The sequence below is a fragment of the Vulpes lagopus genome, chromosome 5, assembly GCF_018345385.1.
Source record: "Vulpes lagopus strain Blue_001 chromosome 5, ASM1834538v1, whole genome shotgun sequence".
NCBI classification, from domain to species: domain Eukaryota; kingdom Metazoa; phylum Chordata; class Mammalia; order Carnivora; family Canidae; genus Vulpes; species Vulpes lagopus.
This window is the reverse complement of record NC_054828.1, coordinates 21,134,154-21,150,945: the sequence shown is the minus strand read 5'-3', so window position 1 is coordinate 21,150,945 and position 16,792 is coordinate 21,134,154. Positions and strand designations below refer to the sequence as shown.

The following is a 16,792-nucleotide window of genomic DNA, read 5'->3' as shown; positions in this document are numbered from 1 at the left end:
TCATCAGGCCCACATACACCCTGGTCCTTAAAAAAAACACAAGAATGGACACCTGCTTCTTGCCTTTCTGAGTCAGCGTTGACTGTGGCTGCCGTCTAAAGCTTGAGGGCAGTAGTCTCACGCCTACTACTCACGCCTACTACTCACTACTGTGAGTTACAGTTTGCAGAGAGGATAGGGAGATGGTCAGCTTTTTAACAATCAGCAAGTAGGCTAAATGCCTGTGTGATCACCTCCACCAGATAGCCTCCCCGGAGATGTCTGCAGGAAGAACTGGAGGAAACAAACAAATAAACAAGAAACCAAAAAGCAAAGAGGAGATTTTGCCTCTCTTCTCCAGGCCCTCTTCCCAGTGAGCAGAGGCCAGGCCCGGGCTGAATTTCTGAAGAGTGACGCTGGGGGCTGCGGGAGGACTCCTTGATTCTCTGTGCCACTCCTGTAGGACCACATGCGGATCTGGCATTCATGGGTCCTGTCCTAGCATTGTCTCACCATGGTCTTGCGCTCAGAGGAGTAACCAATGGATACATTGTCATTGGAGAATTGTTGAAAAAGTGACAATTTGGGGAATATACTCAGGGGGTGCAGCCAGACTCCCCTTCCCACCTCATGCCTATAAGTTCCTTATTGAAGGGGCATGGTGGGTGCTGGAAGTGAGCTGCCAGGAGCCAGTGTTGGCTGTGAAGCAGGCTGTTTCACTCCAGACAATGAGGACGTACAAAATATTCGAGGGATTAAGCAGGGTGGAGAGCCATCAAGCTGGAACACTCACAAGCCACACAAGGAATCCAGCGAAGTTCGCAACCACAGAGAATAAGGGGGAAGCTGGTAACAGAGCCAGAGAGGGCCAGCCCCTTAGGTACGTGTGTTATGGGGTACAGGGGTCAGTTCTGGGGTGCTTGCTCCTATTCCCTGCCGGTGTTGGAGGTTGCTTCTATGGGGCAAGCAGAGTCTCTGGAGGGTGCTGGCGGAGTGAGGCATATGCACGAGTCAAGGACCTTCAGGGCTCTCGCAGATCTCACAGGAGAGCTTTTCACCTCCTTGGTCCCCTTCACTGGCAAGCCCCAGAGCATCGGAACAGAGGATCTCACCGGTAATCGGACAAGTCCAAGTTCAGAAGTAGATGGCTCTGGTGTGACTGGCAATTTTTGAAGTGCTGAATTCCAAGCTTCTGTAGAACTTGAAAGATTTCCAAGAAGAAAAAACAAAGCCCCGGGCGCTGAACTATTTCTGAGGAAAGTAGTAGGAAAAAAAAGAAGAGGCTTTCTTCATTCTATCCTTAAGGCTTCCCCTCTTTTGTCCTTTTATGAGAGGAAAGGGTGAACTGTCATTTGTTTTTTTTTTTTTTTTTTGTGAACTGTCATTTGTATATCTGACGGGTAACATGGTCTCTCTGCTAGGGGGAGGTTTCTGATGAGCAGGCAATAAATTCTGGTGGGTAATGGGCGTGCCAGCTGTAGCTGTGAATGCTCAGTGAATACTTATTGACCAACTGACTCCAGGGAAGTGCATTAGACAGGTGAATTATGTATTCAATTTGTTATTTTGTGAAGTTTGCATTAGCCATTAGAGAACATGATTCCTCTGGGGTGTGCTGAGTAATTAACTTCCCATCAGTGGAGAAAAAAGCAGCCGTCAGAGACACAACACAACGATTCACAAAGTCTGCTTTTGAAAATGGTTGTTATCAAGTTTAGAGGCAGACTCCTCACCTTTTAAATAGTCACCTTCATCACCTGTAAATCTGGCCATTATTAAAAGTCCAATTAATTTTAAGCACTCTAATTACACTGTTACAGAGTGATACCAGATTTTAAGAGTGAAAATGCAAAAGGCTTGCCAAAAAAAAAAAAAAGTGTTAATAGTCCATCTTTGATCCTTCCTTTCCCAGGAGGAGAAGTGAAACCTGTTTGAGATGGAAAAGAAGGCTTTGGAACTGTTTGGAAAAGATGGTCCATTACATAGCTGCTTTAATTAGCATGTAAATTGCAAATCAGTATATCTATTACCCTTCATGTGGGAGGACAGCCTAATAAAATATGCTCAGTCAAGTGGCTTTGCATAGTATCTCCCTCTCTTCTTTCCTTTAGCCAAATGCAAATTATGTTCAGACTGGGCTACGGAAAATGTGTTTCAGAACTTAACTTAGGCTCACCTAGAAACAATTTTGCTTTTCATTTATTTATTTATTTAAAGATTTTATTAATTTATTCATGAGAGAGAGAGAGAGAGAGAGGCAGAGACATAGGCAGAGGAAGAAGCAGGCTCCCCACGGAAAGCCTGATGCAGGACTCAATTCTGGAGCCCCAGGATCATGACCTGAGCCAAAGGCAGATGCTCAACCACTGAGCCACCCAGGTGCCCCCAATTTTGCTTTTTAAATTAAAAACAGCTACAGCTCTGTTTAAAAAAAAAAGCAGATAAGCTGTTAAGAGCTTTACTGTGCGTAGTGCAACTCTTTCCTCAAGATTAGTTAGGAAAAACACTGTTTTCTTTAAGGATCGCTCATCATTTTAAAGCAATGTATAGCACTTTGATGAGCAAGCAGAAATCATGCATTTGTTGGTGAGCTGTTCAAAGTGCTGCATGAAACATCCCCAGTTGCCCACAATTATTCAGGAATTGGCATTAGAATTGCCTTCCAGTTGTTTGCTACTTAATATCCTAGACACAGTGGGGGATGTAGACAAAACAGCCTCCTCTCCAGGAATGTCTCATCTTATTGGACAGGCTCAATTGGAAAAGGCACAAAACCTCAACCCGAGGAAATTTATTCAGTGGAAACTAGGCATTTGAGAACTAAAGGGGGTCATTCTGAGTCATCCTGGAGAAATGGTTAATCTGGAAGGATCAATCCTAGAAGTCTTTTCTTCAGGAGACAAGTTTTGAGTTGGTATTTTAACTTTTTTTTTTTTTAATGATAGTCACACAGAGACAGAGGCGGGGGAGGGGCGGGAGCAGAGACACAGGCAGAGGGAGAAGCAGGCTCCATGCACCGGGAGACCGACGTGGGATTCAATCCCGGGTCTCTAGGATTGCGCCCTGGGCCAAAGGCAGGAGCCAAACCGCTGCGCCACCCAGGGATCCCTGAGTTGGCATTTTAAAAATGACAGGACACAATCTGGCTGAAAGAATAAGGGGAAGAAGGTGGAGTCACTATTCAAATGTGACACAAAGTTGTGAGGAGGTAGAGTGTATGTTGGTTTTATTTTTTTAAGTATCTTTGTTTTAAAAATACCCTGCATTCCAAAGGGTAAGGACAAAGGCAAATAATTTTAGACTTTGAATCAAAAACTTTGAAATAATTGGAGTCAAGTCAGGAAGTCATCACCACCCTGGAGGAATTTGGTGTGCATGCTCAGTGAGCTTCCCACTGCTTTTTTCTGCACAGAAGCTGACACTCCCAAGCACGTTTTCTGGCAGTTGATGGTTTATCCCTACCTCTTTGTATTTTGGAGGCTCGTAAAAATACCTCACCCCATAGTTTTGTTGCAATTGTTTTCCATGGATTTCTTGTTTTGCTTTTTAGATTTGGAAAGATGTACCAACTATGCGGCAATGCCACTGCCGCATTCCCAGGTCTGTCCCAAATGTGTGTGTGTTCTGATGATTTTTTAAAGACAACTTTATTGAGCTGTAATTTACATAGCATAAAATTGACCTACTTAAAGTATATCATTCAATGATTTTAGTATATTCACAGACATGCACAACCATCACCACAAGTTTAGAACATTTTCATCGTCCCCCTCATACCCTTTGGCTACCAACCCCTATGACCACCCCTGCCCTCCAAACCTAGGCAACCACTAGTCTACTTTCTGTCTCTGGAGATTTCCGTATTCTGGACATTTTATATGAATGAAATAATATACTATGGTCTTCTGAGACTAGCATAATGTTCTCAAGCTTCATCCATGTTGTAGCATGTTGGAAAGTGTTTGACTCTATGGCCATACCACATTTTGTTTATCCATTTGTCAGTTGATGGCAATGTGGTGTTTCCATCTTTTGGTTATTACTAGTAACGCTGCTGCAGACATATGTGTACAGATTTTTCATTTCTTAAGGGAAAAGACCTGGGAATATATACCTACAAATGGAATTGCTGAGTCAAATGGTAACCTGATGTTTAATCCTTTGGTGAGATGCCAAACTTTTCTGAAGTAGCTGTACCATTGTCTATGTGCCGGCAGTGTATGAGGGATCCAATTTCCTCACATCCTGCCAACATTTATCATCTCACTTTTAGATTCTAGCCATTTGAGTGGGTACAAAGTGGTATCTCACTGTCATTTTGATGCACATTCCTCTGATGACCAAATGATGTTGAGCATTTTTTTTTAATTTTTTTTTTTTTTTTTATGATAGTCACAGAGAGAGAGAGAGAGAGGCAGAGACACAGGCAGAGGGAGAAGCAGGCTCCAAGCACCGGGAGCCCAATGTGGGATTCGATCCCAGGTCTCCAGGATCGCGCCCTGGGCCAAAGGCAGGCGCCAAACCGCTGCGCCACCCAGGGATTGTTTAGCATTTTTTCATGCACTTATTGGCCATTTCTACACCTTCCTTGGAAAAAATGATAATTCAGATCTTTTGCCCATTTATTGAGTTATTTGTGGTGTGTTTTTTTTAAATTACTGAGTTGTAAGCGTTTTTTAATGTATGTATATTCAGGATACAAGTTCCTTATCAAATACATGATTTTCAAATATTTTATCCTATTCCATGAGTTGGCTTTTTGCTTTTTTGATGGTGTCCTTTGAGACACCAAAGTTTAAATTTTGATGAAGTCTAATTTATCTTTTTTTCTTTTGTTCTTGTGTTCTTGCTGTCATATCTAAGAATCTTTTGCTAAATCCACAAAAATGAATGTTTATGCCCATGCTTTCTTTTCTTTTTTTTTTCTTTTTTAAGACTCTATTTATTTACTTGAGAGAGAGAACAAGAGTAGGGTGAGGGGCAAAGGGAGAAGCAGACTCCCCGCTGAGTAGGGAGCCTGATTTGGGCTTGATCCAGGGACTCCAGAATCATGACCTGAGCAGAAAGCAGACATACCCAACCATGCCCAACCACTGAGCCATCTAGGCAATCTAGGCACTCCACCCATATTTTCTTCAAAGAGTTTTAGCTCTTACATTTAGGTCTTTGATCCATTTGGAGGTAATGTTGGCATATGGTATGAGGTAAGAATCCCACTTCATTCTTTTGCACATGGCTATCCAGTTGTCTCAGCATCTCTGTTGAAATACTATTCTTTCCCACATTGGATGATGGTCTCAGTACTTCATCAAAAATGAATGGACCACAGATGTATGGGTTTATTCCTGGACTCTCAATTCTATTCCATCAATCTGTGTGTTTATTCTTGTGCCAGAACCATACTATCTCAATTACTGTTGCTTTGTAGTAAGTATTGAAATTGAGGAGTGTTCGTCCTCTTCCTCATTCTTCTTTCTGAAGATTATTTTGACTATTCTGCATCCCTTGCAATGCCATGTGAATTTAAGAATCCAGTTATCAGTTTCAGCAAAGAAGTCAGCTGGGATTCTTATTGGAATTCCATGTAATCTGTATATCAGTTTGGGGACTATTTCCATCTTAACAATAAGTCTTTCGATTCATGAATAGGGAATATTTTCCCAATTGTTCAGATCTTCTTTAATTGGTTTTACACTTTTCAGGGTAGTGTAAGTTCTGCACTTCTTTTAAAAAATTTATTTTAGCTTTGTGCAGTGGCACTATCATAGCCAATGAAGTTTATCCAAGGTGCGATTATTGCTAATTAAAAAATTTATCCATAAAGAGCTATTCTTTTTGATGTTATTACAAATGGAATTATTTTATTAATTTTATTTTTGAATTTTCCTTAACATTAAAAAATACTTCTTATTATTGGGGTGCCTGGGTGGCTCGGTTGGTTAAGCAGGCGCTTAACCTCGGTCTCAGCACAAGTCTTGATCTCAGGGTTGTGAGTTCAAGCCCCAAGTTGGAATCCATGCTGGGCATGGAGCCTACTTAAAAAAATGCTATTTATTGTTAAAATTTCAAACATATGTAAAAGATTCCTCATCACCTTCAGCAATTATCATCTAATGGCTGATCTTTTTTTTCACTTTTATCCCATCCACTCTATCCATCCTGAAATACTTTAAAGCAAATTTCAGGTACGTTATTCTTTCCTTCATAAGCACTTCAGAATACGTCTTTAAAAGCTAAAGATCTTTAGGCATCACTACATTATTATCTTTATGCCTAAAATATTAACATTAATCTCTTGCTATCATCCTGTATCCAAGCAGTTATTACTTCTCTCTCTCTCTCCCTGAGTACTCAACCACTTCATCCTTGTGTGCTTCCTTTTTCTGCTTCACTTACACAATTAACTGAAACCTACTTAAAGTAAGATACTGTGTTATATTCATCATTGTAACCAAATGTCTGTTGTGGGAAGGCATGATGCTTCACAGGGTTTTCACTGACTTTCATTTGCTTAGAATTACCTCCTTGTAATATAGAATGAAAGACAATTCCATAAGTCAACATCTGTTTCAACTTGACACATTTTGTGTTAGGAATTTTGTCAGATGAATTGTCCAAAATATAAGAAATCTATTAGATGGTTTATAAAGGAGTATTGACTTATGTGATTTTGAATTAAAGAAATCTTTTCCCCTAAATTATCCCATAAGATGAGTTAGCCTGGGAGAAAATATAGTTACATTTTGGTACAATTTCTATAGATTTGGATTCCACTCAGTACTTACTAAGGTCTTCTGAGGTTTAAGTAGCGACTTGTCTTTGTTTGGACAGTGAGTCAGAATTGGATATTAAAAGCTTGTTTATAAGTTTCCATTTCCTCTGTGTTGAGCTTGGTTCCTGCAGAAGTCACAATCAAATTATGTCTAGACAGAATATTAACATCTATCCTGACTTCCTTTGTCCTCTGTTGTGTCTAAGGTATGTGTGCATTGTCAGAACAAGACTACATTGCAAATCAAATAAATTCTTCACTTAGACGTATTCCTGCAAATTTCCAATTTTAACTAGTGCTGTGAAAATTTCTTGGGTGCAAATATAGCTAAATATGAAAAAATAAATTGATTTCAGCATTCCTACAGGTAGTCCAAATTTGGAGTGTGACCTTTCTCTCCTATAGAAAAATAAAAAAGACAATTTTAATCTGAGATAAGGAGTTAACTATAGGAAAAACGGGTACCATGCCTTCCTTAGGGAGAGATGCACATTATTTTTCATGAATTTCTTATTCTGAATCCCCTGGGACTTGGAGAATAAGACAAAATTTAACAATTCTGTGCTCCCTTTTAGTTTCTATTTTTTTTTTGTTTGTTTTTGTTTATTTTCCCAATTTATTGGAACTGCCCAGATTTATGTTGGCCTTATAGTGCATTAATTGTGAAAGTCTATATATATTTAAAAAAAAAAACCTAAATTGCTACTAACCCATGAACAGTTTCTGAAAGAAAACATGGCCCTTGATTCTTTTCTTGTTCTCAGCATTATTGTGGCATATTTGTCATTGTATTTGTGTTAGTAACCAAGGGGAGAGAAGTCAGAGCAGTACAGACTTTTAACCAGTCCCTCCTATGGTCTGCCCACCTAGGCAAAGCTGCCAAGGGCCAAGAAAACAGTGGATAGGCCACTCCTCTCTGCCCCCATGCCAGGACAAGTTCCCGGAGAATCAGGGTCCACCGAGTAAGGAAAAGGAGGACAGCAAAGGACAGAGGCCAGGGAGGGAAGAAGCAAACAGAGATTTTATTTATTTATTTGAGAGAATGAGTGAGCACAAGTGGGGGGAGCAGTAGAGAGAGAGAGAATCTGAAGCAGACTCCACACTGAGCCTGACATAAGGCTGGAACCCACAACCTTGAGATCGTGACCTGAGCTGAAATCAAGGGTCAGATGCTGAACTGACTGAACCATCCAGGTGCCCCTCTTTGTCCCATGTTTTGACCCACTTAGTTCTGGAAGAGCAGACACACCAGTCATAGCCCCAACCTTCAGATTGCCCAGCACAGTGCTGGCTCACTAGGAAGATACAAGCAATAAGTTCTGATGGGACACAGCTGTAAGGCCAGCTGTGGATGCCAAATGACACCTCGCAGTGTTGGCAGTTGTGGAGGTCAGACCTCTCTGGTTATCCCACATCAGCCATGGCACATCCAGCAGGCCTCATTCCTCAGCACCTCGCCCTGCTCTTGGGGATGGAGGTCTCACCTTTTTCATCTATAAGGAGTTCACAAAACACGTTCATGAAGAGTGCTGTGGATTGAATTATGTCCCCCTCAGGCTCATATGTCTAAACCCCCCAAACCTTAGTGTATCAGATTGTCGCTGTGTCTGGAGACAGGGCCTATGAAGAGGCAACTGGTTGAAATGAGGCCACTCATGACTCTGGTCAATGATACTATATATGTTACACTTGAAAATTAAATTTTCTTAAATGTTCTCACCACACACCACAAGAAGGTAATTATGTGAGGCGATGGAGGTGTTAGCTAACCCTATTGTGGTAATTTCACAATATATAGGTTTATCCAGTCATCACATTGTCCACCTTAAATTTGCATAGTGTGGGCAGCCTGGGTGGCTCAGTGGTTTATCGCCGCCTTCAGCCCAGGGTGTGATCCTGGAGACCTGGAATCAAGTCCCATGTTGGGCTCCCTGCATGGAGCCTACTTCTCCCCCTGCCTGTATCTTTGCACCTCTCTCTCTCTCTCTCTCTCTCTGTGTGGTCTCATGAAAAAATAAATAAAATCTTTAAAAATTTTTGCACAATGTGATGCATCAATTAGATCTCAATAAAGCTAAAAACAATGAAGCATTTAGGTGGGGTCCTAATCCAACCTGACTGATGTCCTTATAGTAAGAGGGACTTTGTTTGTTTTCTAATTATTTATTTATTTATTCATGAGAGACACACAGAGAGAGGCAGAGACACAGGCAGAGGGAGAGGCAGGCTTCCCTGCGGGGAGCCTGATGTGGGACTTGATCCCAGGACTCAAGGATCACGACTCAACCACTGAGCCACCCAGGTGTCCCTAGGAAGAGGGAATTTGGACATGCAGAGACTAGGGATATGCCTGCACAGAGGAAAGGCCATGTGAGGCCACAACAAGAGGGCAGCCATCCCGCAACCCCACAAGAGAGGCTTCAGAAGAAACCAAACTTGCCAACACCCTGATCTCTAACTTTTAGCATTTAGAACCTAGAGAAAATTAATTTCTGTTGTTTAAATCTCCCAGCCTGTGGCACTTTGTCACGGCTGCCCTAGCCGACTAAGTCAGATATTCTTACCACACTCTAGTGAGTCAGGCAACATGATCCCAGATTTACAAATAGGGAAATTAAGGTATAGAGAGGTTATCTGAGTGACTTCCGATCACACAGATGACTAGAACTTGCATTTTCTGGCTCCAAATCCAGTGCTCTTCCTTTGGCATCATATCTGTCTCCTCCAGGAGGTGCATGCTTCTCTGGGCTATGCCATTCTGTCTTCTCCTGGGGAAGACCCAGGCCCATCAGAAGAGGAAGAACCTTCCTAAGTCATCTTCGATTTCAAACCATCCTCATGAAGGCAATGCTATCACTACGGCAAATCAATCTTTATTTTTTGCTGCTGTTTCTCTTTGCTTTGGAAAACCAAGGAGACTTAAAGTTTTGGATTGTGAGGAAGTTGGCAAGTGTTCAGTCCATAGAGCACTCTCAGAAGTACACAAAGTGGAACCCCACCCCTAAGACTGTTGGGAGACCTCTGACACTCACTTTGAATGAAACACTTAATAGACTCATTGATTTTAGAGCTGGAAACATCAAAATTATCCAGGCAAACAGGAAAGAGAGACTGAGAAAGACTGAGCACATTGCTCCATGTCAGAACATTCTTCTAAGATTGGAAGGACTCAGTGTCTCCGGGTACAGACAATTAATCATACGAAATTAAAGACAGAGATGGGAATGGCCGGGACAGGCACAGTGACACCATGAGAAGTGACAGCCTGACAGTAAAGGAGGGAGAGCCAGGCTGACTGCCAGATCCAGCATTACCCATGCCTCGTCGCCTGCGGCTGCCTTATGCAGGAACAAACAACCCCGTGGTCCCCAGTAACTCTCAAGGTATCCCCATACGGTGCGTGTGGGGAGCCAGTTGATTAACGTCTGCCTTTGGCTCACATCATGATCCCAGGGTCCCAGGATTGAGCCCCAGGTCCTGCTCCCTGCTGGGTGGGAGCCTGCTTCTCCCTCTCCCTTTGCCCTTACCCCTGCTCGTGCTCTCTCTCTGCTCTCTCTCAAATAGATTTTTTTTTCAAATAAATAGATTTAAAAAAATTCTTAAAAATAAAGACATCCCCATACTCACAACTCAGTTAAATCATTAACATTCATGATGATCTTTGGCCATCTAGAAAATTTAAATTATACTCTATTTACTCTGATTCCTAACATAGGGACTTATATTTTATAAATAACACCAACAATAGTAATGAACATTTATGGAACGCTATGTGCCAGGGTCTGTGCTAAATGCTGTATAGGGTTCATCTCATTTGAGACATATTGCCATCCAAAATGGTTTTAATTAAAAATGCTTTGGTATTAAAAACATTTTTGGTAGGGATCCCTGGGTGGCGCAGCGGTTGGGCGCCTGCCTTTGGCCCAGGGCGCGATCCTGGAGACCCGGGATCGAATCCCACGTCGGGCTCCTGGTGCATGGAGCCTGCTTCTCCCTCTGCCTGTGTCTCTGCCTCTCTCTCTCTCTCTGTGTGACTATCATAAATAAATAAATAAAAATTAAAAAAAATTTTTTTTGGTATTTTAAGCTTCAGTTGGCTGAAAAATTCGCTAGCATGGAAAAACTCACTCACTAAGGAGGACCCAATTCATGATGCTTCTGTGTCCTCTGTGTGGACGTGGACACAAGGTAGACACCTGAGGTTAATTCTGATCCAGTGTCCATGTGCTTCCTAATGCCACACGCTCTTCTGTCTGTGGTTTATCTATGGCTCATATGTCCTTCAGGAGCCACTGGAGCCTGATCGCCTTGGGGCAGCCCTCGTCCACTGCCCCGGCCCTGAGTCCTCTCCCTTCTCTGAGTGCTGCAGCTCTCACTTCTTTTGACTCACTTAGTTTATATCATCTGTGATCTGGTTTTGCCATCTTTTTTGTGTGGCTGGTGATAGTCCATAATGTTGACATGTGCCTCAAACAATCAGCACTTTGTGCTGAATACTGTACTAGCTCCTTTGATGCTTCCTACTGATGAAGAGGATCACTTGTGTCACAGTATGTCATTCGCACATCCATCCTCTGAGACCTTCAGTTTCTCATTGCTACTATGCTGGATATATACTAGGTCTACCACCTACCGCAAGGGGGTTGTTGTGGGCATGACTGGAATAGTTTGAAAACTGTTTTTTTTTTTTTTAAAAGATTGTATTTATTCATTTATGAGAGACACAGAGAGAGGCAGAGACACAGGTAGAGGGAGAAGCAGGCTCCCTGTGGGGAGCCCGATGTGGGACTTGATCCCAGGACCCCAGGACCTGAGCTAAAGGCAGATGCTCAACCACTGAGCCACCCAGGCATCCCTGAAAACTGTTTTTTAACTTCAGCATTGCTACATAAATGTTAGTTATTTGTTGTGCATTTGGAGTAGTCACATGGCTTTTCAGGAACATACTTGATGTGGATGATTTCGGGGAATCGGCCTAGCCTGGACCCTGAGAAGGGCCCCACCTCCCACTTGCAGGTGTGCAGAGTTACCACTTGAACCAGCTCTTTCTGGGCCTACTTCCTGATCCCCTGACTCAAGCTGAGCTACTTAGATTTTCTCTCCCCTCCCAAAAAAAAATTCTAGCACATAGTATTCTTCTAGATGTTACATAACGTTGCCTAAGCTATTTTGGGTGATTTTTATTATTTTTTAAAACAAAAAAGCCTCAAGGCAACCTATTATGACAGATACACCTGTCCTCTATTCCCTAGTTGAGCCAGTTTTTCTTAAAGAGCAATACATTTAGGAGTAGTAGTATTAGATTAATTTATGAGACAAATGCCTTTTTCTTTGTGAAGGTACCCTAAAGGACTAAAAAGATTGTCACAATATGTTTTCCCAGAAATTTATTTCCTGAGTTTGAAATGTCAAAGGAATGTATTTTGTTTTTCAAAACATACTTCTGCATTTCATAAGCACTAGTAATTAGTGCTTATAAAATACTGCAATGCAAGACCTATTCCAGTGAGTGGTGGGGCGGGGCACAAGTCCCACTCTGCGCCTCCCACCTCCAGATGCAAAAATTTACTTTTGGTGTTGATGCTCTTGGCCTTTCTGTAACCTTTGACACTGTCTACTCATTGTTCTCATTCATTCAAGTCATTCATTCATATGGGCTACCCTCAGTTTAAAGTCTTCGTTTTACTCAAGTTATTTTTTTAATCTCAATGGCTTCTCCCTGCTGACTCCTTTTTTAAAAAATATTTTATTTATTTATTCATGAGAGACACAGAGAGAGGCACAGACACAGGCAGGGGGAGGAGCGGGAAGCCTGATGCGGGACCCAATCCCAGAACCCCGAGATCGGCTGATTCCTTAAGTATAGGTTTTCATAAGCATTATTTTTTCCTCTTTCTTCTTTTCTTTTCTTTTCTTTTCTTTTCTTTTCTTTTCTTTTCTTTTCTTTTCTTTTCTTTTTCTTTCTTTTCTTTTCTTTCTTTCTTCTCTTTTCTTCTCTTTTCTTCTCTTTCCTTTTCTTTTCTTTCTTTTCTTTCTTTTCTTTCTTTCTTTCTTTCTTTCTTTCTTTCTTTTTCTTTCTTTTTTTGTTTGTTTCCTTCTCCTAGGTCTCCTGGGCAAATCATGTACCCATGCTCGAGAATTCTTAAATGACTCACAGTGGCGTACTAATAGAAATCCAAGCTGTGGGGGATCCCTGGGTGGCTCAGCGGTTTAGCGCCTGCCTTTGGCCCAGGGTGCGATCGTGGAGTCCCGGGATCAAGTCCCACGTCGGGCTCCCGGCATGGAGCTTGTTTCTCCCTCCTCCTCTCTCTGTGTCTCTGCCTCTCTCTCTCTCTATGTCTATCATAAATGAATAAATAAATCTTTAAAAAAAAAAAAAAAGAAGAAATCCAAGATGTTTACCATGGTATTCAAGGCCATCCAGGATGGAATTTTTCTTCTTTCCAACCATATTTTCTACTCCACATTGCTCTCTGCCCCCTCTGTGCTGGAAGCATGCCCTGCCCTGCCTGGAGCCTGCCATCCGTTGTCATGTCACACTTCTGCTCATCCTCTCTTCTCTTTGTGGACTGGCTTTGGCTTTCCCTTCTCTTTGCTGATCGAAATACTCCCCAAATTCTCAGTTGGATTTAAAGGTCTTGCTTGCACTACTATTAGAGTGTCTGTTTCCTTCTGCCTGGTATTAGAGTTGCACATTCTGATCTCCTTCCTCACTGGCTGGTTCATTCTTTTTTTGAAGGGCAGCACTTCTTTCTTGTTTCTCTCCTCCACTCACCGTGCAGTGTTTTGCAAATAGTTGGGAAGGCTGTTGAGTGTTGTGGTTGGGAGAACTGGATCCACATAGCACATGACAGAGGACTGTATGCAGTGTGTGCAGATTTACTTGGGCACATCCCCCAACCCCTCCCCAATTTTAAGATTATACACCTGTGAGGTGAGAATAATAGCACCGGTGTCATAGTTTATTGTGAGGATTAAATGAGATAATAGAGGGTTTAGTGTAGAGCCTGGAATATAAGCAGTGCTCTCTGTTAGCTTATTATAAATTAACCTAAATGCTTTAGGCATCATTAAATACTAAGTCATAAAATATTTGTCCCTAAGGGAGTTTGTACAGAAGGAAAGGGTATTTTTTATTCCTTTTACCTTGTGAGAGTTCGGGTGTTTATAAATTGGTTTTAAGTTGTTATAATTATGATTTTATTTTTTCAGGATCTGTTTGAGCTATTTCTTGTCCTGCTAATTCCCTCCTATCCATTCTCACAGAGGTTCTTAAACTTGAATGAGCACCAGGATCCCCTGGAGGCTTGTTAAGGAACAGATGGCTGGGTCTCCACAGAATTTCTAATTCTGTAGGTCTGGGGTGAGGATGAGTATTTGCATTTCTGACAGGTTCCCCAGTAATGCTAATGCTCTCAGTCCAGGGACCCCACTTTGAGCACTGTGAGGACTCAGCTCACAAATCAGGGGGTCTCACTTATAGATTTTTAGGGTAGGGTCCTCTGGAACACATTCTTTATAATTTCATATAGAAGAAAGATTAGCAGAAAATAGATGACCCTTTAATAACTAGAATTGACTGATTATGTTAATAATTTGCAGGTTATTAACTCACCAGGCACTAAAGTCTTTAAATTATTCAAGTTGGCATCTTGAGTGGAAATATTTCAATATTACATCAGACAAGTGCTGATGTGGGAATTCTAAGGTTACAGGTTACTGTATCTCATTAGCCTAGATGCTGCAACATTGGCCGGGCTAACATAACCTAAGTGCGCATCTTTCTGCTGTAGGTGGTAGCAGCCCGGGCTGGAATGTGGCCCTGGCTTGGCCACTGATGTTGGTCCTTCTATCCTGTTAGCAGGGAGTGACTGATTCTCTTGTCTCACAGAGGCAGATTGGGAGAGAAGATGGAATATGAGCCAGGAGAGATTGAATGCACCGTGCTGCTGTCTACAAAGAACCCACTCCTTCTTGCTCTGCTTTCTGGGATAGACACAGTAACCCCAAAAGGCTGAGCATGTCCGCTTTTTGGAACACAGGGTTTCTTTCTTTCTTTCTTTCTTTCTTTCTTTCTTTCTTTCTTTCTTTCTTTCTTTCTTTCTTTCTGATTTAAGATTTTTTTTTTTTTTTTAAGATTTAAGATACTTGAAAGAGAGTGAGAGAGAGCACAGTGGGAGAGGGAGAAGCAGACTCTCTGCTGAGCAGAGAGCCCGACTTGGGTCTTATTCCCAGGACTCCAAGATCACAACCTGACCCAAAGGCAGATGCTTAACCAACTGAGCCACCCAGGTGCCCCCAAACACAGGATTTCTTGAACCTGAGATTATGATATTGTTATGATTTCTACTGTGTGTGTGTGTGTGTGTGTGTGTGTGTGTGTGTGTTCAGGGGCAGAGAGCAGACATTAACTTGTTTAATCACCACAACAATCCTCTGCAAGAATATTTACTAGCATCCTCATCATGTAGATGAAAAAAACTCAAGTTTCTTAAAGATGTTGGGTAATTTTCCTGAAACTCATAGTTGGTAAGTATCAAGGCCAGGTTACAAGCCCAGATTGGACACTTACTCAACTGACACGTAGCAGAGGTAGAGAAACAATAGCCTTGTATCTTATTACAAAATCAGTTAGTTCCTTGCTTCATTCATTCATTCATTCATTCACACATTGATTAAGCACATACTATACACAAATCATTATGAAATGTATTCTGAGAATGGTAAGAAGACAAATGTCCCAAAAGATGTTACCTTAATGGTCTTTTTTTCCAAATAAAAGTTCTCATTTATTACTGAGGCAGCCTATTCATAGGAAGTATAAAAGCAAAAACAACTAATAAAACCAGTGAAAAACCAGTAAGACATGTTCAACTATTCAAAGAGAAGTGGTTTTTTTCAGCTTGCTTTGGTAAAACCCTAGTGACCTTGAGACAGCATAAATGCTTGCACCAGCACATATGCAATTTCTTATAGACCACCTTGGTGCTCCTCCAGTGTTTCCTCCTGGAGTTGAACCTGATTTTATTACTGGTTTCATTTAAATCCATTGAAAACGGATTAAAATTAGCAACTAATCATAACATGACAGAATGAAAATATTAGCTGTAACATTATTTAATAAAGGAACAAATAATAGAATATGGAAACTAAGAGGCTGACATAATGGGAAATCCAGTTTTTAATATGACCTAACACTGCCGTCATCATTAAATTTTATTACAAAGCCGACCCATGGTCATAATTAAGGACTTCTAATAAAAGCAGTTGTTATGATATTATTATCTCATAATATCAGTTATTATCAGTTGTTAAGATGGTTTTGACATGCAAATAATCTCAAGTCAGTTGGCTTAGAGCAAAAGACATTGAATGTACAAAGTCCCTGGAAATCCAAAGAAGGGGGATGGCACCTCAGTAACTCTAGAATCTTACCAGATACCAGTTCCTTTCATCTTCTCTGTTGTACTGCCCTCCAATGGGGCTTTGTCCCAAGACCATGTGCATGACTTCAAGGTGACCACAGCTGTCCCAGGCATCACATCCAGACATGATAAGGACTGGTGATAGGAGAGGAACTGTCTTCCTTGGGACCCTTTGAATGATTGAGTAAAACCTTTCCAACAAGCCTCCCCAACCGACTTCCCTTCAGGGCTCATTGGGCCACTGCTAAACCAATTCCTGATATGGAATTACCAGGTTTGCCTGGGATCCGTCACGATTTACCTGAGCCTTGGAGCTAAATTGGGACGGTGCCAACTTGGAGCAAGGACGTGGCCATCATAGGTAATAAACTTGTCTGCCTTGATGTCAAGAAACATAGACTGTCCAGAAGAGAGATATTGCAAGACTCCATATACGGTAAACAGTCCTGAGGGTAAGCCCCTTGTGGATTTCTCACTTTGAGTGAAAATAGCAGGCAAAGTATACTGCTTTTTGATGTCTCATAAATATGAAACGATGACAGGCATTCACAATTCTCTGCATGCAGCTATCAGCAGGCTTTTAGTGATTTCATTTGAATAGATGCCCATCAATTTG

General features: G+C 41.6%; 1 non-coding gene across 1 annotated transcript; it reads left to right on the top strand.

Moving 5' to 3' along the window:
• Positions 1-5,721: 5,721 nt before the first annotated feature.
• LOC121492316 lies at positions 5,722-5,860 on the top strand. The gene has a single exon (XR_005988206.1). It is a non-coding gene; the product is annotated as a U4 spliceosomal RNA (small nuclear RNA).
• Positions 5,861-16,792: the final 10,932 nt, after the last annotated feature.